A 26,683-nucleotide genomic window follows, 5' to 3' on the forward strand; every position below is an offset into this window, starting at 1 on the left:
TGGGGAGAGTAGAGAAGAAAACAGCCTGTGCCAGCTGGGACCACTGTGAGTGACCCAGGTTGAATCCCTTTGGCGCACACTGGCCTCAGATGCCACTGGTGGTCTGATATGCAACCTCATCACCAAGAAGCAAATCTAGCTGTATATATTTAATTCATAAGGAGAAAAGGCTATTCATACAGGTAGGTCTGAACAATGTGGGATCATTAACAAGTAGAAAATATAGGAGCATGCAGAGAAAAGTAGCTTGCAATTGGGTCGATATGTTCATTTATTCAGTACCAGAAGACACCTCTCTTTATATACATCAGATTGCAATCTTATAGCTTTACTGTGTCCATCCCCACCTTGTTCCCTTGCCTAGGTATATAGAGAGCAAGCATTGCTGCTGATGCTAGATTTTTCAACAGGGCCATGACCCAGCCACCTTCTGCACATGTCAGCGGGACCTCGCATCGCATGTATGGGAGGGAGTTCATGGTACACCACCCGGCCATTCCTCCATCTTAAGGATGCCTTCCCTAGATATATACCACAAACGGCCTCCGGTAGCAGGGGCTCTTGTAGGTCTGGGGGTGTAGAGCTGGTATTTCACGAATGAGGTCATATGGCTGCTTTGCTGCCACTGTAGTGGCCACAGGGCAACTTTGAACTGTATTGTTCACATGAGGCACAATGCATAGGCCATTGCCGCTCTGCGCAGCCCCCTATTGTTGTCTGTAGCTTCAAGACACAACAGAATCTTATGGTAACTCTCTCCATTTATTGAATTTTTTTTCCCTTTTATAAATAGTGTCCTGCTTTAAAACAAACATGTGAATCACGAACTCTCATTCTGCAGAGTCATTTAAAAAAAAACTTTAAAGAGGGATGGGAAAATCTTTGATTTTGTTAGGAATAGTTTTCCTGCGTGCAGAATATTGAATGAAAAGTTCTCAAATTAAGTGAAACACTGGTGCGGCATCCCAAGAGTTTGAATCTAGGTCCAAAGGAAACTTTTTTGTTTGTTTGTTTTTTACTTCCTTGCGATCCAGTTTCTTTAAGTCACATACACACTTTTCTATTTTTACTTTCCAATCTGGGCCTCTTTCCAAATGTGAAGTTGTGGAATTCCTGCACTCCCACGTATGTGAAACCCAGACTGAACCCAAAGGTTTGGCTGGTTTTAACTCCCTTTTTCTCCACACCATGCTATTTTCAACAAAATGTGCAATCTAATGTTGAGAACAGTTAGATTTCTTTACAAATAAGAAACTCTAAAAGATCCTTTGGATTGGTAATGAAATATCACTGAGAGGAGAGCCCAGAGAGTTTATGATTTGTCTTGGATCAGAGCCTAATTCAGTCTATACTAGGATCCAACATCAGGTAGGATTGGTGTATCCTCCATGCAGTCTATTCAAGTTAGGGAACACATTGTTCTATTTTCACTGCTCCACAAAAGCATTAGTATATTGAAAAGCTCCACTCTTTATATTTTATTCAAGGAAAAAAATATGTTGCCAGTGCCTTAGCCTTGAAAGTGACTAACCTGATCTACAAGCCAAGTGAGTGTGTGTGTGTGGGGGGGGGGGGGGAGGGGAGACAAGGAAGAAAGCCGCATTCCCCTCCTTCCATTAGTTATTTGATTGACACCAGACTTGTACTTCACTTATTTATCTGCCTTTTTGGTAAGATCAGAATGTGCTTGAATCTCTCTGAAGGTTAAAATATGTTGACTGAATTTTTTTCTGCTACCAATGCAAAAGACTAGCTAACAGCATCACTGACTGTCAGAAGGAAGCCAGCCCCTACATTTCTTATGATAATGAAACTCATTGGGGTTTTTCTTAACTTATATACATCATGGTACCCTTACCATGTACAGTATGTCACATCAAGGATAGGAACAACAGGCATGCCTGCCATTAGATCTGTCAGGCTTTGCAAACACTTGCCTCTTTCTGCTTCTTTCTCGAATTACTAGATTTGTATTGATTTGTGATGATATATGGAGGGAGACAATGATTTTTAATTTTGGTCTTTTTTTCTCCAAATCGTCCTCATATTTAGCTCAACTTCTACCCAAGATGCCTGGCTGTCTACCTAAGTGACCTCTTGCCTATCTTCAAATCCTAACTCAAAGCCCATTTTTTCCCCTCTGGCTGCTGAGTCCCATAACCCTTTCTATTAAAACAAAATGCTACTGCCAAGTCTTCCAGTTTCCCATGCTTAGTTTTTTGCCCTAAATCTTGCCTATTACATCCCTTTCCTCCTACTTCAGCATACAGTACTGACTGATATTTCCTGCCTTTCTAGATTCTTACACCACATCATCCCTGTAGTATCTGGGAGCCTACATTTTCTATTGAAAGCTGTTGTATCTGGTGTATTCGTCACTGCATGGCTATACTCTAATCAATTGCAAAGTCTCTTGTGATATTTCTGTATGAATTGCTGTATGTTACATAAAAATAAACTGACTGACTTCTGCTGTACTATTTAGGGGAGTTTTGTTGTATCATGAGTGCTTAAAAACATTTCCTTTGTTATTTGTAGTCCAGTGATCCTGCAAAATGAGGAAATTCGCTTTCTTTCTGCTTTCTACACCTCTACCTCGATATAACGCTGTCCTCGGGAGCCAAAAAATCTTACCACGTTATAGGTGAAACCGTGTTATATTGAACTTGCTTTGATCCACCGGAGTGCGCAGCCCTGCCCCCCCAGAGCACTGCTTTACCGCGTTATATCCGAATTCGTGTTATATCGGGTCGTGTTATATCGAGGTAGAGGTGTATTTTGTTCTACATTTATATTTAAATCTTTGGAAAGGTATGGGTGGTTTAATGGCTTAAACATCTTTATTATTACTATTTATTTATTATTTGTGTTACTGTAGAGCCTAGTAGCCATAGTCAGGGACCAGGAACCCACTGTGCTAGGTGCTGTACAAACTGAACAAAAAATCATGTTTTCACTACTGCCAAATTTGGCTCTGTGTTGCACCAGTACAACTCTATTGCTATCAGTCACGTTGCACTGGTGTACTGACAGCAGAATTTCACCCATAGATTCTTTAGAACTACAGATTGACTCAGCCCTTCATGTTTCTGAGCTAGATAATTGGACTGCCATGCTGTTTGCTAGGGAAGAGGTATTTCAGAGAAGACTTTAAAAGGTCTTCATGGAGAGTAAAGGTCCCCTTGTTCTTTTTGCAACAACAGCAGATTGCCATGGTGTTCTTGACCAAAATCTCCCTTTCCCCATAGTCATTTGGGGGCACTATTCATTAGGGTGGTTGCCATATTGCACTCTAAAATTATTTCAATGATGTCATAACATTAAACAGTATTGGGATGAAGGCCATCATAGACATATGAAACATTATAATGTTTGTACTGAAGCTGCCTAGGAGCTTGGTAATATGTGTATTAATATGGCACTGTATCTCTCTGTATGAGAAGATCCTGGAGTGAATATGGAGCTGTAGGAGGCTTGCAGTGCATCCAAAATGTGTGAACAAGTACTATAACAAGCTTTGTGTGCATAACTTTTATGCAGGGCCATTTTAAGTTCACAGACATTCATAGAGAGAACTGAACCATAAACTATTGTGCTGCATAGCTGGAGGGGGCGGGGGGGGGGGAGAAATCCTCTCTGTTGTTTTTAGAGAGGGATTTAATTAAATACTTTTTTTTTTTAGTTAAGATTTCTAGACCTCTTATAAATAGAAGGGTGCATCTCAGCTTGATTACCTCAAAACAGCTTCCTGCAACCTCCCACTAGGAAGACAAGCAATTAGTATAATCACAGCAATAAGTCAAAGTCACTTGCTGTTAGAACTTGGATTGCAACTTTTCCTTTTTGGATTTGTTGCTGGGCTATCAGGAAAAGAATAGTATAATACAGATATATACAGCTAAAACACATTACCAGGCCATTCTTCCTTTCTACATGAAAGTTAAAATAATGCCACGAAATGGTCCAACAATGCTGTGAAGCACCCTGGCTAAGGTGGGGGCAATCTTTTGTATTAAGAACAGTTCTGTAGATGGAACTCTTGCCAACGCACTATAAAGCAAAAAGGTCTATCTGTGAGTCCATCTGCCAGTAGTACAAGGTGACTCAAGAGAAGATTCCATCTCATTTTCTGCCAGAAATAATGTGAGAATCCAAAAAATATAGGCAGAAAAATGTTATAGGAACATTGAGGGGGGAGGTGGGGGTTGTTTTTGTTTTAAGAATGAACTAGTCCGCTTTTGGCTAGTTAAAAAAAGTACTAAGAATTGATTTTGAGTAGAGACTGGTGAGGATATTGGATAATACGCACATACCTAGTGAGCCCCCACTGTGAGCTAGTGGGGCCTATTGGTAGACCCTTCTCCAAGCAGTGTCTGTTAGCGCACTCTTGCACCCTCTTCTACTCTCCCTTTGGCATCTCCAAACACTCCGAGGGTGAGGCTATGTAAGGGGAAGCAGTGTCCTCTATCACCTCAGTTTCTTCCAACTGCTTGCTGTTAATGGAAGTGAACTGTTCTGGTCTGTTTAGATCCTGTTTTTTATTCTCTATTCTTAGTGTTAATTTTTAGTTGTTTAGTGAGAAGCATAGGTTTTTAGGTCGTTTAGTAGCTCAGTTCCAGGTTATTGTGGAACTGAAGAAGACAAAGCCAGAACTGAAGAGGTGTGCTTTGTGTCCTGCTGTCTTCCTGGAGCTGGACAACCATGTTATGTGCCTCAAATGTTTGGGAGAGGGCCATTTTCCTTCTTGGTGTTCCATCTGCTGGAGTTTTATGCCAGCGCTTCTCCCTCTGGATCCAAGATCTAAGAGGCCAGTTTTGGCTCCTTTGAAGGTTAATGGCTACAAGAAATCAGAAACTGTATCAAGCCCAGCTACAGTTCTTGCTACTTCAGCCGTCAGGGCTTTGAAGCTGCCTATCTGTCATGTCCAGTGTCAGATTTATCAGATTCATCTGATTCTGACAGCCGCTATGGTTACAAAATCAAGGATGGCTCTGGTCTCAGCTTCTGTTGTGATTAGGGCATGGGTCATCAGGCCTAGTAGTAGGAATCGGAGTAGTTGGAGTAGGAATCGGGATCTAGGAAATCAAATCAAGAGGAGTTCCAAGTAGGGTTGGCAACCCTCCAGGATTGGCCTGGAGTCTCCAGGAATTAAAGATTAGATAACCTTTAATTAAAGATTAATGTAATGAAATCTCCAGGAATATATCCACCCAAAATTGGCAATCCTAGGGCCAGGGTCAGGAGTCAAGCTTGAGGGTCAGAGCTGGAGTCAGGAGTAAGCAGTAGGGTTGCCAATTTTGGATGGATGTATTCCTGGAGATTTAATCACATGACATAATCTTTAATTAAAGATTAACCTTTTATTCCTGGAGACTCCAGGACAATCCTGAAAGTTGGCAACCCTAGCGAGCAGGGAAGCAGATTAGGACAAAGAAGGGGCAAGGCTAGGAACAAAGCAGGCACAGGCGTGATTGCAGTTGCAGGCATAATAGTTGAGCAGCCAGCGACTTGCTGCTGCTACTAAGCTTAAAAACAGGCCTGCGGACTCCCTTCAGCTAGTCAGGCAATCCTACCACAACCCAGCTTTGGCCATTGATCTGCCTGGAGGCTGGGCTGGCTAGTTCTCAGGCTCAGCTGAAGGAACTGGCTCACGACAGCTTTGGGAGCTAAAAAGATAGATCTGAGTATTTCATCGGACTTTGTGCCGTCCAAGTCTTTGGCTCCAGCCTTCAGGTCTCTTGTTGTTTACCACTATTTGGACAATTGGCTGTTGAAGGCTGTTGTTCATGAGGATCCATTAAGTCATGTTGCTTTTACAATCACCGTTTTTTTCGACCTGAGACAACTTCTGAATGTCAAAAAGTCAAAACTCTGTCTCGCTCACAACATTTTATTCATAGGCTTCATATTAGATTTGGTAGTAGGGACAGCCTTTGTACCAGAGAACAGATTTTTTTTTTAAAGTAGTGCACTATGTTTTAAAACATTTAAATATGTCAGACTCAGAAAGTAATCTTTTTTCAGTGTCTCATGGGTTTCATGGCAGCTACTACTTACATGACTTCATTCATGTGTCTCAGAATGAGGCCAATGTAGCATTGGGTGTCTCAGGTCTACAGACTAAATCTGGACAATTTTCAAATGTTAGTCAGCATGCCTCAAGACATGCTGGACTCATTGCAATGGTGGTCAGTCAGAACAAACATTCTCAGTGGTGTCCAGTTCCACTCCCTGTTACCACTGGTGAGAGTAAGTTCAGATGCATTAAACAGTGGTTGGAGGGTGCATATGAATCATCTTACAGTTCAAAGTCACTGGACTTCTTAGGAAAGAGATTTGCACTTCAGTGTGTTGGAGTTGAGAGCCATTTGTCCGGCCTCAGATCATTCTTCTCTCACTTGCATGGGAGCATTGTGCAAGCACTGAAGCACAATATGTGTTTATGTATTATATCAACAAACAGGGAAGTGCTCACTCCACTCAGCTATATGCCGAGCCAATCAGATTATGGGATTGGTGTATTCTTCACAATGTTTATCTGGTGGCCCTGGGTTCAGCACGAGAGAATAACCTTGTTGCAGATCACCTCAGCAGGGACACTTCTCAAAGGATCAGTTGATCCAGAGCATATTTTTCAGTTGGGGTCTGTTTGCTATGAGGTTCAGCAAAAATTGTTACTTTTTCTGCTCAAGAGCAGGCAGGGACAGTCAGTCCTTATCAGATGCTTTCCTCCTGCACTGTGGAAGGGGCCATCTGTATGTTCTCCTCTTTCCATTGATCCAGAAGGTAGTGAGGAAGATACATCAGGATACAGCTTTCAGAAAGCCTTTGACAAAGTCCCTTACCAAAGGTTCTTAAGCAAACTAAGCAGTTATGGAATAAGAGGGGATGATCCTCTTATGGATCAGAAACTGATTAAAAGAAAACCAAGGGTAGCAATAAATGGCCAGTTTTCACAATGGAGAGAGGTAAATAGCAGGGTCCCCCAAGGATCTGTAATGGGACTTGTGCTGTTCAACATATTCATAAGTTATCTGGAAAGTGGGGGTGAACAGTGAGGTAGCAAAATTTGCAGATGATACAAAATTACTCAACATAGCCAAGTCCAAAGCTGACTGTGAAGAGTTACAAAGGGATCTCACTAAACTGAGTGACTGGGGAACAAAATGACAGATGAAATTCAGTGTTGATAAATGCAAAGTAATGCACATTCATTCTAAATTACTTGCTCCTCCTCAAGAAAGATGTTGGAGTCATTGTGGATAGTTCTCTGAAAACATCCGCTCAGTGTGCAGTGGCAGTAAAAAAAAAAAAAGCTAACAGAGTGTTAGGAACTATTAGGAAAAGGATAGATAAGACAGAAAATATCATAATGCCACTATATAAATCCATGGTATGTTCACACCTGGCATACTTCATGCAGTTCTGGTTGCACCATTTCAAAAAAAGATATATTAAACTTGGAAAAGATGAGGAGAAGTGCAATGAGCATGATAGGGGTATGCAACGGTTTCCATTCAAGTAGAGATTTAAAAGCCTGGGATTGTTTATCTTGGAAAAGAGATGACTAAGGGGGGTTATGATAGAGGTCTATAAAATCATGGATGGTGTGGAGAAAGTGATTAGGGAAGTGTTATTTACCCCTTCACATAATACAAGAACCAGGGGTCACCCATGAAATTAATAAGCAGCAGGTTTAAAACAAACAAAAGGAAGTACTGCTTCACACAATGCAGAGGATACCTGTGGAACTCATTGCTGTGGGATGTTGTGAAGGTCAAAAGTATAACTTGGTTCAATAGATAAGTTCATGGAGGATAGATCCATCAATGGCTATTAGCCAAGATGGTCTGGGATGCAAACTCATGCTCCAGATGTCCCTAAACTTGAAATGTCAGAAGCATCTGCCACTGGCTACTGTCAGAGATAGGATACTGGGCTGTCTGGAGGAATCTTTATATTTCTTCCTCTCTCTCCAGATCTTTTGTCTCAGCAACAGGGCAGGATTCTTCATCAGGATCCATAGTCTCTTCACCAGATGGCTTGGGTAATCGAATTTGACCCTCTCTATTCTTGAACCATCATATTCCTCATTAGTGAAGAGTGTATTGCTTAATTCTAGAAAGCTGTCTACCAGAAAATGGTACCATTTGAAGTGGACCAGAGTTTTGCCTTGGATTAGGGGAAAATCTTATTCTTCTGTCTCATCTTCCATACCTTGTATTTTAGAATATATAATGCACTTAAAAACTTAAAGGTTATTTAACTCATCTTTAAAAGTTCACTTGGCAGCTATCTCTGCTTACCACTTTTTAGTTGATGACAGATTGCTGTGTGTGCATGATATGGTTAAGAAGTTTATGAAGGGGCTATCCAATTTGTATCCTCCTTTGAGAAATCCTGTCCCTCTTTGGAATCTTAATTTGGTTTTAAACATACTCATGAAGCCACTTTTTGAACTCTTGGCTGAGTGTTCTTTTTATTATTTATCTCTTAAGATGACATTCATTAGTGCCATCATATCAGCCAGAAGGTTGTGTGAATTAAACACTTTGATGACTGATCCACCTTTTATGTCTTTTTATAAGGTGGTTCTTAGGCCTGATCAAGGTTTTTCCAAAAAGGGTTTCTGATTTTCACATCAATCATAGAATTCTTTTGCCAGTATTTTTTCTAAAGCCACATACTGATAAGGGGGAAGCTGCTTTACCTACTATGCACTTGCATATTATTTAGATAAAACTAAAATTTTTTTGAAAATCATCTTGATTATTCACGTTTTATACTAAGAATCACCTGCGTTATTCAGTGTCTTTCTTCCCAGACTATTTCTAGATGGATTAAACAATTTATTATCAAATGTTCCACGTTAGCAGAAATTCCTGTACCTATGAGAGTATAATCTCATTCCAGTAGAGCTGTGGCAGCTTCTTTTGCTTGCCTTAGCAAGTTTTCTCTGTTACTGAAATTTGCACAGCTGCAAACTGGAACTCTTTTATTAAGCATTATGCTCTCGATTTGGCCTCAAAGTCTGATACTAGATTGGTAGAGTGGTACTTCAGTCTCTATTCAGTTAAGACTCTGTTCCCTCCTCCATGTTATTTCAATACTGCTTATCAAACTACCCTTAAGTGGGACTATGCAGAGCCACTTGAAGAAGAAATGAAGGTTATTTACTTGTAACTGGAGTTCTTCGAGATTGCTCTGCATAGTCATGCTTCTCACTTATCTTCCCCTCTTTCTCAGAGTCCTTTTTTGTTCTGTGTCTTCAGGTTGGTGATGGAAGGAACTGAAGTAGTAGAGAGTGCTGCACTCCCTTATATAGCCTCGCCCTCAGAACGTCTGGAGATGCTGAGGGGAGAGGTGGGAGGGGACATGGGAGCACTCTAATGGACATTGATTGGAAAGGGTTCTACCATTAGGCACCATTGGAAGGTACCTAATGGTACCTAATTCACACCAGAAGTGTGAATATGCAGAACCATTTCAAAGAACCAACCTTCATGTTTAGTCCAGTCGAGGCCTAAGGCCTTAGTATTCAGGCTCCATGGTCAGAAGTAGTCAAAGAAACATAGGAATGCTCTACCAGATCAGAGTCGTGATATATCAAATCCGGTATCCTATCTTCCATGGCCAGCAGTACAGAGGCTTCAGAGAAAAGTGCAAGACCTCTCCCTCCACAACTGAGCATTAATGGAACAACCTGCCCATGAGGAAGTTTCTTCCTACCCCCCTCACTCAGAGTCTGGTTTATGTCCTGAAGTTTGAGTTTCATATCCATTACAAACTATCAATTCCTCTGCCCCCTGAAATAAAGCAGGGAGTCTGAGACTGTTTATGACAGTGAAGGGCACATTTAATTGCTACTGGTTAGCTGCCTAGAGGGGAAGGGCTTAACTGTTTCATCTAGGTAGAAGGTCAATAACTCAGATGTGGTAGGGCTGAGAAGCAGAGTCTGTGTTGACTGGATGGGTCAAGCACGTTTTTTCTTCTTTTGGAAAGCAGGGAGGCGGGGGCGATCAAATTTGTTATACATCCAGTCCTCATTTAGCCCTAACCACCACCACCCCACATCTAGATGGTGGCACTGATTGGTGACACAAGAATTTTAAGACACCTGCAGTGAGTGAGTCGTGCTAGTAATTTCTAGAAGTAACAACTTCCACAGTAATGGTTTCTGGCAATGAAACTTGTAGCTTTTGAGGCTAGTGTCAAATTATGCTGCCTATCTTGTAGAGCTGTTCAAAAAATGCAAGTTATACTTTGCAGGAAATTTTGAAAAAAATTGTGGGTGTAATTGTTCAAGAAAAACATTATTTTTGGCTGGCTGGGTAGGGGTGGTTCATTTTTGGTTTTCAAAAACAGTATTCAATAAAAATGCCAGTTTTCTGTAATATATATAAAATCCCATTTTGTTTTTGTTTTTTTGGCTTCCAGTTTTTTATCAAAAGCCATTTTTTCATTGCAAAAGTGTTTCTACAAGATTTGTGTTTGTGTGTGTGTGTAAGTGCAGGTTTCTGTCTGTGGATTTCTGTGTGTGTGTTTGTTTTAGAGTACTTTGCTGGTGAAAATGTTGTATAAAAATCATAATACTGTCCTCTTTTATCCCTTCTTCCAGCTCCTCATTATGTAAATAACAGCAGCTTATCCTCAGCAGTAAGGGTGTATGGGAGTCTAATTTAGTATAAGAGGGCCTCATTCTGCCCTGCCCATTTAGAGATGTAGCACAGAAGTGCAGCCTTAAGGGTGAGGGGGTAGGCACCGGTGGTTTTATGGCTGTGCATATGAACTTTTGGTTCACTGTGGATGCTCGATCTTACAGAAGCCTGTCCTGGGATACTGGGGGGCTTCAGTGAATCCCTATAACACTATAGCTCCTCTTCTGCCCCCTCCCACTCCCAGCCCTGCCCTTGACTTGCAAAGGGGCAGCACAGGGTTGTTTATGACAGCCACAGTGAGGGACAAAATTTGCCAAAACTGAGTGTAAGTATGTTTAAGGCAATAGCTACACTTAAACTGCTATAGCAGCACAGCTGCAGCGCTGCAGCGCCACAGTACCAGGAGGACATTGCTGTAGGGAATCCATCTCCCCAACCATCTCCCCATCCATAGGAATCCATCTCCCCATCCATCTTCCAATCGACCTAGCACTGTCCACATCAGGAGTTAGATCAGCATAATTATGTCACTCGGAGGATGTGAATTTTTCACACCACTGAGCGACATAGCTATGCCAATGTAAGTTCCCAGTGTAGACCAGCCCTCAGTTAATGTAAGGAGTCTAATTTACACATCACCTCTGAATTTGTCCTTGGAACTGTAAAACACTTGGAATTCAATCATGGCAATATAAAGCACAAATTGTTGTAATGAACCATAAACTAGTGTCTCTGTTTTGTCCATGGTTTTTAATGTCTAGCAGAGTAAGGCCTGGTCTACACTAAGCGGGGGGGTCGAACTAAGGTACGCGACTTCAGCTACGCGAATAGCTTAGCTGAAGTCGAAGTACCTTAGTTCGGGCTACTCATCAGTCCAGACGCCGCGGGATCGAAGTCCGCGGCTCCAAGGTCGACTCCGCCACCGCCATTCACGGTGGTGGAGTTCTGGAGTCGACCGGAGCGTGTGGGAAGTTCGAACTATCGCGTCTTGATTAGACGCGATAGTTCGAACTCCGAGAAGTCGAACTCTCCGTGTTGACCCGCGCGGTAAGTATAGACCTACCCTAATGAATTTAAGTTCCAAGCTCATCTTTTGAAAGTGCTGTTCAGGTTTCTTTGAGGATGAGGACTGAGAAGTCAGATATGGAGTGAATGCTTTGTGAAAAGTATTTACCCACAGGTGATCTGGTGGTTTTGTCTTTATCACTTTCTGGGTGAGTTGATGTGAGAGTATAGTGATTGTCTGGTTTCACCCACATAGTTGTTGTTGGGGCATTTAGTGAGGTACAGCACACGTTGTGATAGGCATGTGGATCTTGAAAGGTGTGTTGTGCGGGTATTAATCATAGCACTGAAGATATGTTTGCAGGTTTTGCATCAGTTGTTATGGCAGAATCTGGTGCTGCTTTTAGTTTGTGTGTCCTGGCCTGTGGGGAGTTGCATCTGATGATGAGTTTGAGGGGTTGTTTGAAGGCCAGAAAAGATGGGGATCACATCCTGAAAGAAACCTTGCCAAACTCCCCAAGTATAGGTTGCAATTGTTTGATGGTACCCGTTGTGGGTTCCAGTATGGGATGGTAGATGACAAGTAGATGTATTGTGTGTGTGTGTGTGTGTTGAAGCAGGTTCTCCCAGGATATTTAGGTGGCCCATTCCATGATGTGATCTACTTCTCTGATGTAATGTCCTTGTTTAGTGAAGGTGGTTTTGAGTGTGCTTAGGTGTGTATCCCAGATAGACAGAGATAGGGTCAAGGACTAAAACCTGGAGTAGGAAAATAAAATAGGATGCAGACAATAGATCAAACTGGGCTGGGACAAAATTCACAAATAAATATACAGGACTGTCAAAGGAAAGCGAAAGAGCAAGCACTGAAAATGCAAAGTCAAGGTTGAGGAGCATTTCCATCAAAGGCATCAAACCATACAATATTGATACAGGTCAGGGGATTTAAAAATCATAGACGATATATTTTCATTTCATAAGACTGAAATAGTAACAATTTACATTGAGATGAAAGAGTGGATACAGTAAAAGTATCAAGGCCTAAATCTGAAGCAGTAGCCAGAGAGCTTTACAAACTTCATGAAGGAATCACCCATTACTGAAATGTAGCCACCTTTGTGGAAAAAAAAGCAGCAGCTGCCTCGCAGTGTACAGTGTTACTAAACAATACGTTAAGACAGAAATTTGGGAAAATACTCTATATAATTGAAACAGCAAGAAGATATTTGGTAGGCAGAAGGCAATTAAACTTATTTTGGCTAGGATGCTGGTGCTAACACACCAATATTTGGAAAAAGTGCCTGGGAATTTTTAATTTCACAAATAGTTAGGACCTCAGTTTTACATAATAATAAATAAAACATAATAATAATTGGAGATATACCTATCTTCTAGAACTGGAAGGGACCTTGAAAGGTCACTGAGTCTAGCCCCCTGCCTTTACTAGCAGGACCAAATACTGATTTTTGCCCAGATCCCTAAGTGGCCCCCTCAAGGATTGAATTTATAACCCTGGGTTTAGCAGGCCAATGAGCAAACCACTGAGCTATCCCTCCCCCATCTAACCCAAAAGAGAGCACCTCCAATAGCATAAAGTCCCCTAACCCCTCCCAGGGGAATGTGTTTAGTACTGACTCAGAGGTATTCTGTTGAATCAGCAGTGCCACTTCCTGCAGCACCCTATGTTTTCTTTGGAGGTCTCCCATTAAAGTTCTGTTACCCACACATTTTTTTATTTTGCAGGAAATATCTAGAACTCCTCCTGTAGCCCTGTTTCATTTTGTTTAGTGGCTCAGCTAACTGCAGTTGGGAGAACCATGGATAAAGCTGAAGCCCAAAGAAGCCTTTGGAAAAACTCTGGTTCTTAGGTTTGTCCCTGGTCAGGGCACATGGTTTACTGAGCCATAGTCAGCCTGAGTTCTGTTACTGTTGTCATTCATCAGCGAGCCCAGAAAACATCAAAACAATTCACCTACTCTGGGGTGAGTATGTCAGCTCTTTCCCTGGCAAGTGATACTCATCTATTGTCATTCCAGTGTTGAGGGGAGGGGTGGATAATCAGATGGAGGCTCAAGACATATTTGTCAGTCTAGCATGGGCTGCTCTCCCTGCCAAAGATAAGAATCCTTTCACCAGCATGCTTTAAATTACTAGCTAATCCATCCTCAGCCTGTGCCTTGTTCATAGGCTTGAAACGGATGGCACCCCACTGACATGTCAGAAGGCTGGGAGATGTTTATGAGAATATTGCCCTGTTGACTTATTTGTCCTTTGTGTGAGGTTGTGAAATTGGATATGTAGATGATAGAGCCAGCTAGAAATTCAAAAGACACAGTTTGTGAACGTGTGTTTATTAGTTCTACATGGTGTGGCCTGGCCATGTTTCTACTTTTTTAATGGTGTCAGGTATCAAGGGACAGCTGTGTTAGTCTGTATCCACAAAAACAAGGAGTCTGGTGGCATCTTAAAGACTAACAGATTTATTTGGGCAAAAGCTTTTGTGCATCTGAAGAAGTGGGTTTTTCACCCACGAAAGCTTATGCCAAAATAAATCTGTTAATCTTTAAGGTGCCACCGGACTCCTTGTTGTTTTTACTTTTTTAATGCATCCTTGAACACCTTTTTTATTCTCACAAATATTTGAGGATGGGCTGTTGTGCGCATAATTACCCAGCTCTCATGTGGACAAGCTTATTGGTGTGTGACTACCCAGTGTGCGATATCGCTGGCTGATTGTTTTGCTGTCGCTCAGTTGGTAGATGGATCAGTAGCCTCATGCAGTGCCTGTTGGAAACATTGTGGTGGCTGGAGGAAGTGCTATGCCATGAGAGCAGCATGTTTCTCTTGGACTCTGCAGCGCAGTCTGTCCCAGGGTTAGGTGCAGGGCAGCAGCCTGCATCATTTTATAATGGAAGATTCAGCTACTGAACTGAACTAATTAAACAGCAAGCAAATTTCCCAGTAGGTCTCAGTAGTTAAACTGAATTTTTAATTTAAAAAAAAATTAATAATACTGAGATGGTGCCAACTCATGCCCAGGCCCTGGGCCTCACTGAACACAGACAAATGCAGTAACTGGAAACCAGTCAGGCTCACCTGTGTGTTAGTATTGTTAAAATAGAGTTATAAGAATGTTTTTAGTGTTTAGACTTTATGAAATGCTTGCAGAATGCTGCATGTATTAATCTGACTTATATCTGTGTCCCATGTTATAAGGTAACATTTAAATATTTGCTCTGTAACTATAAAAATGTTTGCTAAAACTAAATCCCCCATAGTCAGGGGAGAACCATTACCAAGTGTGAAATGCTAGTTTGCTGTAAAAAGGTGGAATGTCCTCTCCAACAAAAGACGGTCTATAGACATCAGACAAGCCACTTGTTCATTGCTTCCCTCTTATCCCTGAGGAGAGTGTATGCACAAACCCTCATCCCATCACAGCTTGAACGCTGAGGAAAGGGGATAAAAATCCCTGTTAACGAGAAATTGTTAATCCTATGCGGCTTGAACTCTGAGAGGTGAAGATTTCTAAGGCCATGGCTACACTTGCAAATTTGCAGCGCTGCAGCAGGGTGTGAAAACACACCCTCTCCAGCGCTGCAAATTGCGGCGCTGCAAAGCGCCAATGTGGTCAAAGCCCCAGCACTGGGAGCGCGGCTCCCAGCGCTGTACGTTATTCCCCACAGGGAGGTGGAGTACAGACAGCGCTGGGAGAGCTCTCTCCCAGCGCTGGCGCTTTGACTACACTTAGCGCTTCAAAGCGCTGCCGCGGCAGCGCTTTCAAGTGCAAGTATAGCCATAGCCTAAGATAAACAAGAGGCCCCAGTTGTTTTGCCTGGGTTAGCCCTAAAGGAGTTTGCATACTATAGAAGTTTCTATTACCTTTTGAAACCCAACACTGTAACTCATTTGTGTATGCATGTGTGCCTGCTTTAACCTAAATTACTCTTGTATTTCTTTTTCCTAATTAACAAACCTTTGGTTGGCTTCTTACAGGATTGGCTACAAGCATTGTCTTTAGATTGAGAGCTGAAGTACTGTTGACCTGAGTAAATGACTAGTCCTTTGCACTGGGAATAACCTGAATATTGTTGTGATTTTTGGTGTAAGGAACCATTTAGCACAAAGACAAGCTTGCCTGGATGGCAAGTCAGACCAGAGTGCCCAAGGAGGCTGTCTGTGACTCCATGTTAAGGCTGTTAGAGTGCTTTAAGAGTGCACACTTGTTACTTGGTTGGCGAAGTCTAATTATAGAACATACAAACAGTTTGGGGTCTGTGCTCTGTTCCTGGACATTCTGCCCTGAGGTGGCACTCATGCTTGACAAATACCATTTTGTGCAGATTCCTACAGTCTTTTTTCTCTTCCAATGGCTTGATATTTTTATTTCACAACATGTTCCTATTTCAAATAAAAAAACCAAAATACTGACTAACCCCGTGAGTGACCAGATATATAAGGATGCTGCTGATTTTTATTGTATTTAAAATGAGTAAAATGATAATGATCTGACACCAACGAGAGCATTTCCATTAACTTCATGGGGCTTTGGTCTGTGTCTAGGGCTTTGCTGCTTAGGGAGATGTGCTTAAAGCTGTGAATGCATTTAAGTGCTTGCATGTCTTAAGTGCTTGGTTGAATGAGGGCCTAACCCCCTCCCCCAATAAACTACTAGTCAGGAACAGCAGCAGTTGGCAGCCTGCTTCATCTGCTGGCAGGGAGGTCATTTCTTCCCTTAATGCTCTTGGGGAAGGTGACATGCAATGTAAGGTCAGCTGAAGTGGATACACATCTTCCTAGCTGGGAGAGAATTCTGCCAGTGTTCTGATTATTATGGAAGAACTCCTTCACCAATAGATTGATACAGCACATGAATCAGGATGCACATAGGAATTGGCTGTCATCAGCTGCCTTCCTCACATTTTGCCATTATTTAAGACCACAAATTAAAGTAAGAAGGAGGAGCTCATTAACTATGCTTCTATGACAGCCTGTGATTTCTCCAGTCTGGTTGTCTCTCAGTTCTATACATGCACATCACAGCATACTGATGATGATCCAGCATGAGCTGAAGGACATGTAATCAGAGGTTGCCCAAATGTCCATAGTCAGATGGACTATCAGAGCAGTCAGAGGCTCCTGCTGTGTTCATTGCTTGACAAAACTCTGGAACAGCAGTTTTTGGGGGGAGGAAAAGGCTTAGCACGTTCTGCTCTGGAGCAGCATCGACCATATGTTCTCTATAGAAGAAGGGGAGAGAAGGTCACCTGCCATCATTTTTGTATACACAGCATTCAGTAATAGGACCTGGTAGTGAGTACAGGGCAGTGATTGATGCCCCTCTCAATGCTTCCAATAAGGGTCAATAAAGCCTTGAAGGCAGTTGGCCTTTTGGGGGGCATTTCAGGTTTTGGTATTGCTAGTCTGAACAAAGCATTGTCTTCAGCAGCTCATTGTGGTCTGTAACTAACTGAAGTCCCAAGTTGTGGTGATAAAAAATATATGGATGCTGATGTTAGGACTTGCCTCTTGCAGCTCCCTGCAATTGAAAAGTCTCTGTTTGTCAGACAAACTTCTCCCTCCTCCATGCAAACAATTTTTTCTTTATTTTTAATTTTCATTGAATTCAGCAAGTTTAAGTTGCACACTTCTTAGCCTTTGCAATCATTTAATCTTATCACTGTTATCCTCCTTTCTCATATTTTCCAGCTTATTCCCACCTGCTGCAATTTATCTTACCGTATCTCCCAGAGCACTCAGGCAGGATCGTGGCTCCAGTGTGCCAGGCATTGTCAAATGCATAGTAAGACACAGATTCTCTTCTCGGCAGAAGCTAATGTAAATGTTTGGTTTTGGTAACTTTTCTCACATGAACACTCCCGCAGAGTTCAAAAATACAGAATAGTAGAGGAAATAGTTATATCATAGAGGATGGAAAAATATTCAGGATAACAAAGGAGACATATTCATAATTAAATAGGATAACTTGAGGCTCCTGGAATTGGTGGCTTTTGTGGACCAAATGCACAAAAGAAAAGTCTCATATTGTAAGTGAGAGCTGCTAAATTGTTCAAGTGCTCTTTAGGTCAGAGTCAAGAGAGAGGTGACAGACAAAAGGCACCTATGCTCTTCTTTTTATAAAATAAAGAGAAATATTTCTGGAGCAAAGATCCAGATACTTAGTTGAATTCATTATCACTAGAAGCTTCACATTAAGATAGGATGTAAATTGGATGCTGTAAGCCAGACCATGAAAGGACGGAATTGATAAAGGACAGATTATTTTTGCTTTCAAGGTCAAATGGCATTTAAAAAACCATTTTTCAGACACAATGGAAAATTACAAAGGCAGACTGCAGATTTTCTGATAGTCTCAGTAGCCATTTCTTTATAGCAAAATAGAATGAACTGAAGATGTTAGTTCCTGTTTTTTATATGTTTTACTACCCCATAAGTGTCTCTAGTCTACATTCTAGCTCTTATATTTTCTTCATAACTATTTAAATAGTGAATTCAGTGTCTGTGGAATGTGCAAGTCTGACAACACTGGAAATTAAAGTCTTGTTTATTCATAATGCAGGGGCAGCAGCACTATAAACGTCACCCCATCCCTGCCCACTGATATTCCAATATTCCTTAATATTGACCAAGAGAGACCACATCTAAGGCCTTGTTTTCACTGCTAAAAAAACTGTTTTTTTTTACCTCAGGATAACTAACGTGATCTTTACTAAGGTAAAAACATAATGATGACAAAGCCCTTTAGTTTTACCATGAGATAAACTCACTGAAAGTCAACCCCAGGTGGAGGTATAGGGCTGAATTGGTGTGTTTACCTTGTGATAAAACTAATGTATCTCCTCTTTGCTGTGTTTTTACTTTGGGATAGTGCATGTGTGTTAGCTACCTCAAGGTAAAAAAAAAAAATGCTACTTGTTTAGCAATGAAGATAAGCCCTAGAAAGAAAAGGTAGTTCAAGTGTCCATGCTCATCCTATCCTTGGCCTTTCTGCTGAGACTGCCAACAAATGACCACTGGACAGCTGTTAGGTGGTAATAACTTTCAGCCCCCAGTCTACAGTAATACAAAATCAGTATTCTGCTGTTTGGAATTTCTTATTCATGATGGGTCAGGTCCAAGTCACATGAATGTAAGGGACATGAGGTTGTGGTGATCCAGATCAAACTAATCTGCCATCATGAACTGCCTAACAGAGGTATAACTCGGTGTACTGGTAACAGGCAAATTAGGGAGTCTGCCTTTTAGATAAAAATGTAGGTTGGGATTTTTAAAGGAGACTAAGGGAATTAGGCACCCAACTCTCACTGGAATTCAGTGGGAGTTGGAGACCAAACTATAAGGCCGCTTTGAAAAATCCCACTTATTTATGCTTAAAACAATATAAAATTGCCTCATCCAGTTCTCCCCTGCACATCTACCTCCTCTTTTTCACTTTTACTCTTTCCCCTTCACTGTCTCTTTCACTTGCTTTCTGAAAAAGATATGGAGCTGGCATCAAAGGTCAGGGCTGGCCTTATCCACTAGTGTCAGTGCTGCCATTCACACTCCCACAAATGTCCTTTTAGCATACATTCAATTAACCCCAGTTAAGTACTCTACTGGGAGTGGCATGTAGGCTGCAGAAGAGCTTCTGTAGTGGCCCAGCTTTGAGCTCTAACATCAGATGAGGATGAAGGCAGGGCATAACCTACCCTCTTCCCTGACACAAGCCTAAATCTAGCGAGACACAGACTGAAAATTTTCTGCATTTGTAGCTCAGAAATTGATTTGAGTTTTAATGGTTTTAATTTTTAGCAAAATAGTCTATTCACATCTGAAATATACCCAACCTTATATACATGTATGTGTAGTCCACTCTTATCCTTTTCAATGCCTGAGGAATACTTCAGTGTGTGTCTATCAAACATAAATACATAAAAAGATATATCATTTACATGTAATTTATATGTAATATGCTGAACCAAATTTATCCCCAAAATAACTCCAATGACTTGAGTGGACCTACACCAGGGATTACATTGTCCAATTATACGTTCAAAAATAGGCATATTGCTTTATGTGTACTTATAAATCTATGCTCAAACATGAGTCACCCCATGATGATCCTGTCTACATTCAAAAAATGGCTTTGTAGGTGCATTTCTGGTTATGGACAGTTACCAAATACAGTAATCCATCTATTTGTATAGCTTTTCTTAGCATAGGTAACATGACTGCCTTCTGCAAAAGTTACAGAAATGTGTTCCTTTGAGTTTTACTATTACTGTGTAATGGGAAAATATTTTTGGTGTTCCCTCATAATCCTATTTGGAATGTGTTACAATACATAAGGCTGAAAAGCCCCTCCTTCTGGATGTAGAACCAAATTTTTCAGTTTAAGACCCCACAAATTATCAACTTTGATAGGAGTAGAATATAAGGTGAAATACTATACACCTAGGGCTCTATCCTGCTTTCATGCAATGAATGACAAACATTCCAATTGACTTGAGTTGTAATCAAGATTGGACCCTAATGAAAAGTGAAATGAATAGCATATTCCAAGACTGTACCTTTTGTGATATCACAGTGTGAATCAGTAGTAGCTACTGAAGTCAGTTGAGCTACACTGGTTTTAAAAAGGGTTTAAGATAAGAATTGGATCCATTATATGCATGTGCAAGTCTAATATATCAGTATATGGGCTCTAGTGGCTGAAAATAGGAAAATCTATCTAAATAAAAAAGTGGTTCCTGATTTTTCAGGTTTACATCAGGTCTTGCCTGGTTTTCAAATGTTTGCAGATCCAGCAGCCTGAATTCCCTGTTGATGGTAGTGTAATGGAGTTTACATAGGACAAGAAGTTAATTTTATTTCCATACCAAAAGACAGTAGATTGAGAAAATTGTAAAGTCACTAAAATCATGAAACAGAATGGGTGGAAGAACAGCCCCCCTGCGGCAGACCATGTTAATTACCCTTGCAGCTGGGAGATCAATTTGCATACATATTCTTTGAAGCCTGTCAGGTACGAATTGAACCACTGAACTGTTATATTTGATAATCTAGCTCTCCAAAGCATTTTTGCTAAAGATGTTATGTTTCACAGCACCAGTTATTTTTCTATCTAAAAATAAAGAGTTGTACTTAATTTTTTCCTATATAAACACTTCTGTGTTTGTGACTTCCTGGAGTACCAGGCTAGCTAAATAATCTCATTAGAAGCACTGATACTGCTGATTAAACACAAAAGAGATATGGACAAATAGCCTTGGTGACAAATGAAAACTGAGAAATTAAAACTTAAAGCTCCTGGTGACAGGCATGGCTCAGGGGATTGTTAATGAGATATGGAACTTTTCAGCTCTAGGGCATGTATTCCATTCTATTCTGTGTTCGTAGTGACAAAGTTGTTACCATCTGATGACCTGCTTGGTGGCCTGAATGAACCAAGTGTGTAATCTCAGTTAACTTCCCAGTGGATATTCTGTTCTATTTCAGTTCTTTTATAATACCCATCACTATAGTATCTAGTTTCCTAGATCATAAAATTGCCCACAAAGGACAACAGTTGGCACCCTTTGATGGCCATTTCAACCATAATCTGAGATTTATATAGACATGGGAGGACCAGATCCTCAGCTGGTGTAAATCAGTGTAGTTCAGTTGAAGTCCAGTGAAGCCCAGGGCTTAAGTGGGACTAATGATGTTCATAGGCTGGCACTGTACACAAAAATTTGGTCCCAGGATATTAGAGAGACAAGGTGGGTAAGGTAGTATCTTTTATTGGACCAACTTCTGTTGGTGAGAGAGACAAGCCTTCGAGCTATGCAGGGAAAGGTACTGGGAGTGTCACAGCTAAATGTTACAGCTAAATATTCCTATCCACAGCTATTCCCACAGCTAAATATTCCTACCTCACAGAGTCCTCCAGCCCAAGCTAGCAATGAAGTAGCCCCACAGCCTGAACCCCACCAGCATGAATCAGCTGGCATGAGTCAGCTGGCACAGGCTAGTCACAGGTGTCTAGTTGCTGTGTAGACAGCCCCATAGTGTCTAGCAAAGTTATGAATTTAAGCTCCCAGACTAGTCTTTTGAAGGTATTGTGCAGGTTTCTTTAAGGACAAGGCTTGAGAGGTCAGATATAGAGTGATCGTTTTGTGAAAAGTATTCACTCACAGGTGATATGGTGTTTTTGTCTTTTATCATTTTTCTGTGTGAGTTCATTGAAGAGCATTGTGATTGTCTGGTTTCATCCACATAGTTGTTATTGGGGCATTTAGTGCACTGGATGAGGTACACCACATAATGTGGTAGACATGTATAGGATCTTTGAGTGAACACTTTTCATAGTCCTCATCCTCAAAGGAAACTTGAATAACACTTTCAAAAGTTGAGCCTGGGAGCTTAAATTAATAACTTTGCTAGATCCTAAAAATCATGGTCTTCATAAAGACACTGGATTCAAGTCTCATTATAACAATCCATAAACCGCTAATCCTCTTTTTTGGTCCTATGATTGCAGGGATGTTAATACACCACATCACCTTAAATCAGGGGTGGCCAACCTGAGCCTGAGAAGGAGCCAGAATTTACCAATGTACATTGCCAAAGAGACACAGACAAGCGGGAGCCAGACTTAAGGGTGTGTGTGTGTAGCGAGGCGGTCTGGTTCCCCACCGCCCCGGAGAGGGACAAGCCCCTCCGGACACCAAAGTGGGTGGAGCCAGTGGAGCTTGCGCCTGCCCCCCCAGAGGTTAGGGCGCAGGACAGGAAATACAAAAGCCCAACCCCAGAGCTCACTAGAGGCCTGGCCGCTGGAGAAGCCAGACGCCTGTGACCTAGCTCTCGGTGGGGAGACTTCTGCAGTCTGTGACCGACCCACGGACTGGCCAGACCAGCCGAGGCCTGATGCCGACCAGACCCCGGGAAGAGGTTAAGCCTGCCTGTGGCAAGCTACCCAGAAGACCTGCCAAGCCTACCGCTCGCTGAGTACCTTGAGGAGCCCATGGTGATTGATTCCATGGAGGACACTGTCCAGACACAGGTACCTCTAGAGGGGGAGGTAGGAAGTAGCCCGGGGGCAGCCGACCCTAGTCTGTCTGCAGCACACCCAGAGCCGATGTCAGTGTGTTGTGGCCAGGATCCCCACTGACACAGCAGCTGGCCATCTGCCACTGTTAGGGCCCTGGGCTGGGATGCAGTGGAGTGGGTAGCAGTCTCCCCCTTCGAAGCCAGGGCGTAGGCCTCTGGAACTCATTTGTTTGCTCAGCCCCTGCATAAGGGCCTGAGCCATAGACTCTCGACTTCCCCGCCCTGAACTAGGGCCTGGGTCTGCGGAATAGAGCTGTTTGTTGGTCTCTACCATTGCCGCGGCGTGAAACCCCGTAGCCAGGCTAGTTCCCCCGAAATAACCTGACGGACATAGCGAGGTGGTCTGGTTCCCCGCCGCCCCGGAAAGGGACAAACCCAGCCGAACCCTTCTACACATTCCCTACACTGTCTACCCCCATAGCATGCCCTGAAGCACTGGGACCTTGCGAATCCCCTTTCCTACTCCCTGGCTGGAACTGCCCTTTATCCCCAGAACAGCAGAGGACACTATGCTCACCCCCACACTTCCTATAGCAGTGTTTGTACCTACACTGGGAGAGAAAGCATTCCCCATCCTTAAATGCAAAGCACACATTGGCTTTTTTAGCAATATTTTGAAAACCAGGTTTTAGCACCAGCACCCTGCTGCCTGTAAATTCCAGCAGGGTGGGGCAATAAGGAATCACACAGTTCCTTATATATTTTCCCCAGGGTAAATCAGGCTCCTCAGCTGGCCTCTGTCATACCTTAACAAAGTTATCCCACCATATGTAGCATAAGCCCTCGCTATTAAGTCCTCATGCCTGAACAAGGAAATATACCTCTTGGGGCTCCTCCCACAAATTATACTCACATAAATGCGAAAGGCTGCAGACCATGTCTCAAGCATTTGAGGCACCTTAGTTCTGCAGGGTTTGTCCTCATCTTTGTGTGTGTGTGTGCTATTTTCTTCCTACTTTGTCTGCTCTTCCCTGAACAGTAGGTAAATAAATCCACAAATTCCTTTCTTAATTGCTCCATATTTCTTTGCAGGATATCAGTCCCACCCCAAACCTGAGAGTGGACCAATTTTGTCAGGCAGGCTGCCCAACCTATGGGCCACCAACGCCAGTGATTTTTACCAGGTCACCACATATCCCTTAAGGAGGAGGATGTCCAAGGGGGGAGTGACCGGGGCCGCCACCCTTGCCGCTGAGTGCCAAGGTACACAATCCCCTCCGTCACTATCTGCAGGCCACTGGAGAACCCCACCACTGCATCCTGAGGTGGCCTGCTGGACTCTTGGCAGGTTATGGGAGCAAGGTAAGGCCCGGGCCTGTCACCTGCTCCTTGTCATCCTTGTCCACCTCAATGCAGGTTTGACTCTGACTACTCTCAGACCCTGAATCCATCCTGTGGACCTGCTGTATGCGGGGTTCAGGATCCCATCCAGGAGGAATGCACTCCTCTGACTCACTACCATTCGCAAAGCAAACTGTCCCCACCGAGGTCCCAGCTCCTGCCAAGCTGCTCCCCTCATCTTGTGACTCTCCTTTTGCGCCAGTTACAGGCCATTGATCTTTGCCTGATCTCCATTCCTGTGAAGATTGATCACATCCTTTCCCACGGGGTTGCACTCCCAAGCCCACTATTCCCCAGCAAAGCTCCCCAAATGAACCCTTGCTCACCTCTCTCAGTGCCTCCATAGGGCAGGGCTGGGTCCTTCCCATGCCTGTATACTACCTATGCTGACTCCTGCCTCCTCCTTGCCTCGAGAGAGCTGGGGGCGGGGGGGGGAGGGGCAGGGAAGGGAAGGGGAAGGACCTGGTCATTCTGTGTGGCTCCCTCAGAGCAGCTCCTGGTGCAGGCATCTGCAGGTCGCTGGCTGTACCCTTGGCCAAAGCCCCATGAGCCCTTTCCCTCCCCGCACCAGAAGCTGGATTGGGGGCGGGGTGCAGCCAGACGCAAGGAGACTCTCTGCCCCAAGGAGAGGGGCTCTAGAAACCTTACCAGACTTCATTTGCATCTTTAGGACTGCTGCTGCTGCTGGAAGGTGGTGAGTAACACTTTCTCTACTGAAACAAAGCCAAGAGAGGCTCCACATGGCCCCTGCAGCAGGTAAATCCTGGGAGCTGGGGAATGCTGGCCAATCAGAACCCCTTTTCCCCAGCTAGCCAATGGGTGCCAGTTACTCTCAAGGGAGGAGCTACCTATTGACCTTTGGCAAGTGTCTCCGTCCCTTGCTGCTGAGACTGCCCCCCTTTCACCACTGGCCCTATCAAGTTCCCCCACCTGTTGATGCTGGTGGGTAGCATCTTCAGTTGACCCAACATTATTCTATTGGAGGGCTTCCCTAGTAAGTAAAGATGGAATAAACAGTCATCTGTATCCAAAGGAACACAGCCCTCACAGCAGACAGATCTCTTGGTCCTGCACCAATAAGATGCTGAGTTCATAGGACTGTCTTTAACTCCTATATTTACAACCCCCTCCCTGAGATCAGATGGTGAGCTTGTGTGGCACCTTTGAGACTGGTTTCCCGTAATGAAAACTTTCTGAACATCTTCAGAAGCAGCTAGTGAGCTGCACCCTACTTCTGGATATTTCTAGACCCTTCTAGCTGAGTTGGCCTGCACTGATCTCTGCATATGTGTAGAGACACAGAGTATTGCAACTAAAATGCATGTCTCCTCCCCACTGCTTCTCTCCATCTCTTTGGCAATATAAAATACATGAGCTACAAATAGAACTAAAAATCTTGCAAAAACTTTCTACAACCACCTTCTCCTTATGGACAGTAAAAATATGGTACCAAATATGGGCCCTGGTGATGTAATGAAAAGTCTATGCAAGTTCCAGTGAGTTTATGGATGGGCCATAGTATTCCTTGTTACAAACATTGGATAAATATTTTTAATCATTGCTGCCACCAGGAGAAATCAGAAGTGAACATTCATGGCAAGATTACTTTAGTAACATGGAGAGATGCTTCATCTGCAAATCCACTCAACTTCAGCATATTTCAGACAACATCAAGAAATGAATTTATTAATTCATACCCTCTGAACTTAAAGGGCAAGGTGTATTATATACTACAGTGATTGGCTCAATATAAATGTGACAGACAGATGATAGACAAATTATTATTATTACACTGCACTGTTCATAATTCACTCTACAAGAAAAGTGACCTTGGTAAAGTAGCCACGATCTGAAGTGCAACTAGTTAATATCAGGAAAGGAAGGGGACTCAACAAATACAGCCTCATGATTTGCCATCAAGGTTGTCTAATTTTCGTTTGCACCTCCTTTCTTTTGAATTCACCTTGGTTTTCAAAAGCAAAAGAGATCTGTAAAGGTTATATGCAAATGTTTAGTAAATGCAGCTCCTTAACTTTCCCTCTGCATCCTGTCACTATAACATAAAACAAATGAACAAATGCTTAGGCTGATTGGTTCATTTCATTTTTCAGATTCAACTGTGTTATCACAAACATTTGGCACTCTTATTGAACTCTTCTGCACCTAAGACCCTGACAGGAGCTGTATTTCATACATCACTCTTGGGATTGATGTCCCCTAATTAATCTTCATCACAAGGGAAATCTAACCAACTGGAGGAGAATTTCCAGCTAGGAAATCTGTTAGAAAACAAAGCTTAAAGTTTACTGCCATTCTTACTTTATGCTCCTTAACATTGCTGTACCTAATTCTGGTTATGATTAAGGCTGTCCAATGATTTTAAAAAAGTATCATAATTAATCACACTATCAAAAAACAATTGCGATTAATCACAGTGTTAATTGCACTGTTAAACAATAATAAAATACTAGATATATAAATATTTTTGGATGTTTTCCACGTGCCACATAAATAATAATATAAAGTGAGCAGTGTACGCTGTATTCTTTGTTGTAATTGAAATCAATAAATTTGAAAATCACCAT

At 42.5% G+C, this 26,683-nt stretch overlaps 1 long non-coding RNA gene across 2 annotated transcripts; it reads left to right on the plus strand.

The window, feature by feature from the left end:
* LOC123365608 lies at nt 1–26,634 on the plus strand. 2 transcript variants are annotated; one of them, XR_006577655.1, is made up of 5 exons: nt 1–182; nt 22,189–22,710; nt 23,790–24,059; nt 24,769–24,854; nt 26,210–26,634. It is a non-coding gene; the product is annotated as an uncharacterized LOC123365608 (long non-coding RNA). The 2 variants fall into 2 exon arrangements; XR_006577654.1 differs by lacking the exon at nt 1–182 and adding an exon at nt 13,420–13,645.
* The last annotated feature ends 49 nt before the right edge of the window (nt 26,635–26,683 follow it).

Source organism: Mauremys mutica, chromosome 3 (assembly GCF_020497125.1).
Source record: "Mauremys mutica isolate MM-2020 ecotype Southern chromosome 3, ASM2049712v1, whole genome shotgun sequence".
Classification (NCBI taxonomy): Eukaryota; Metazoa; Chordata; order Testudines; family Geoemydidae; genus Mauremys; species Mauremys mutica.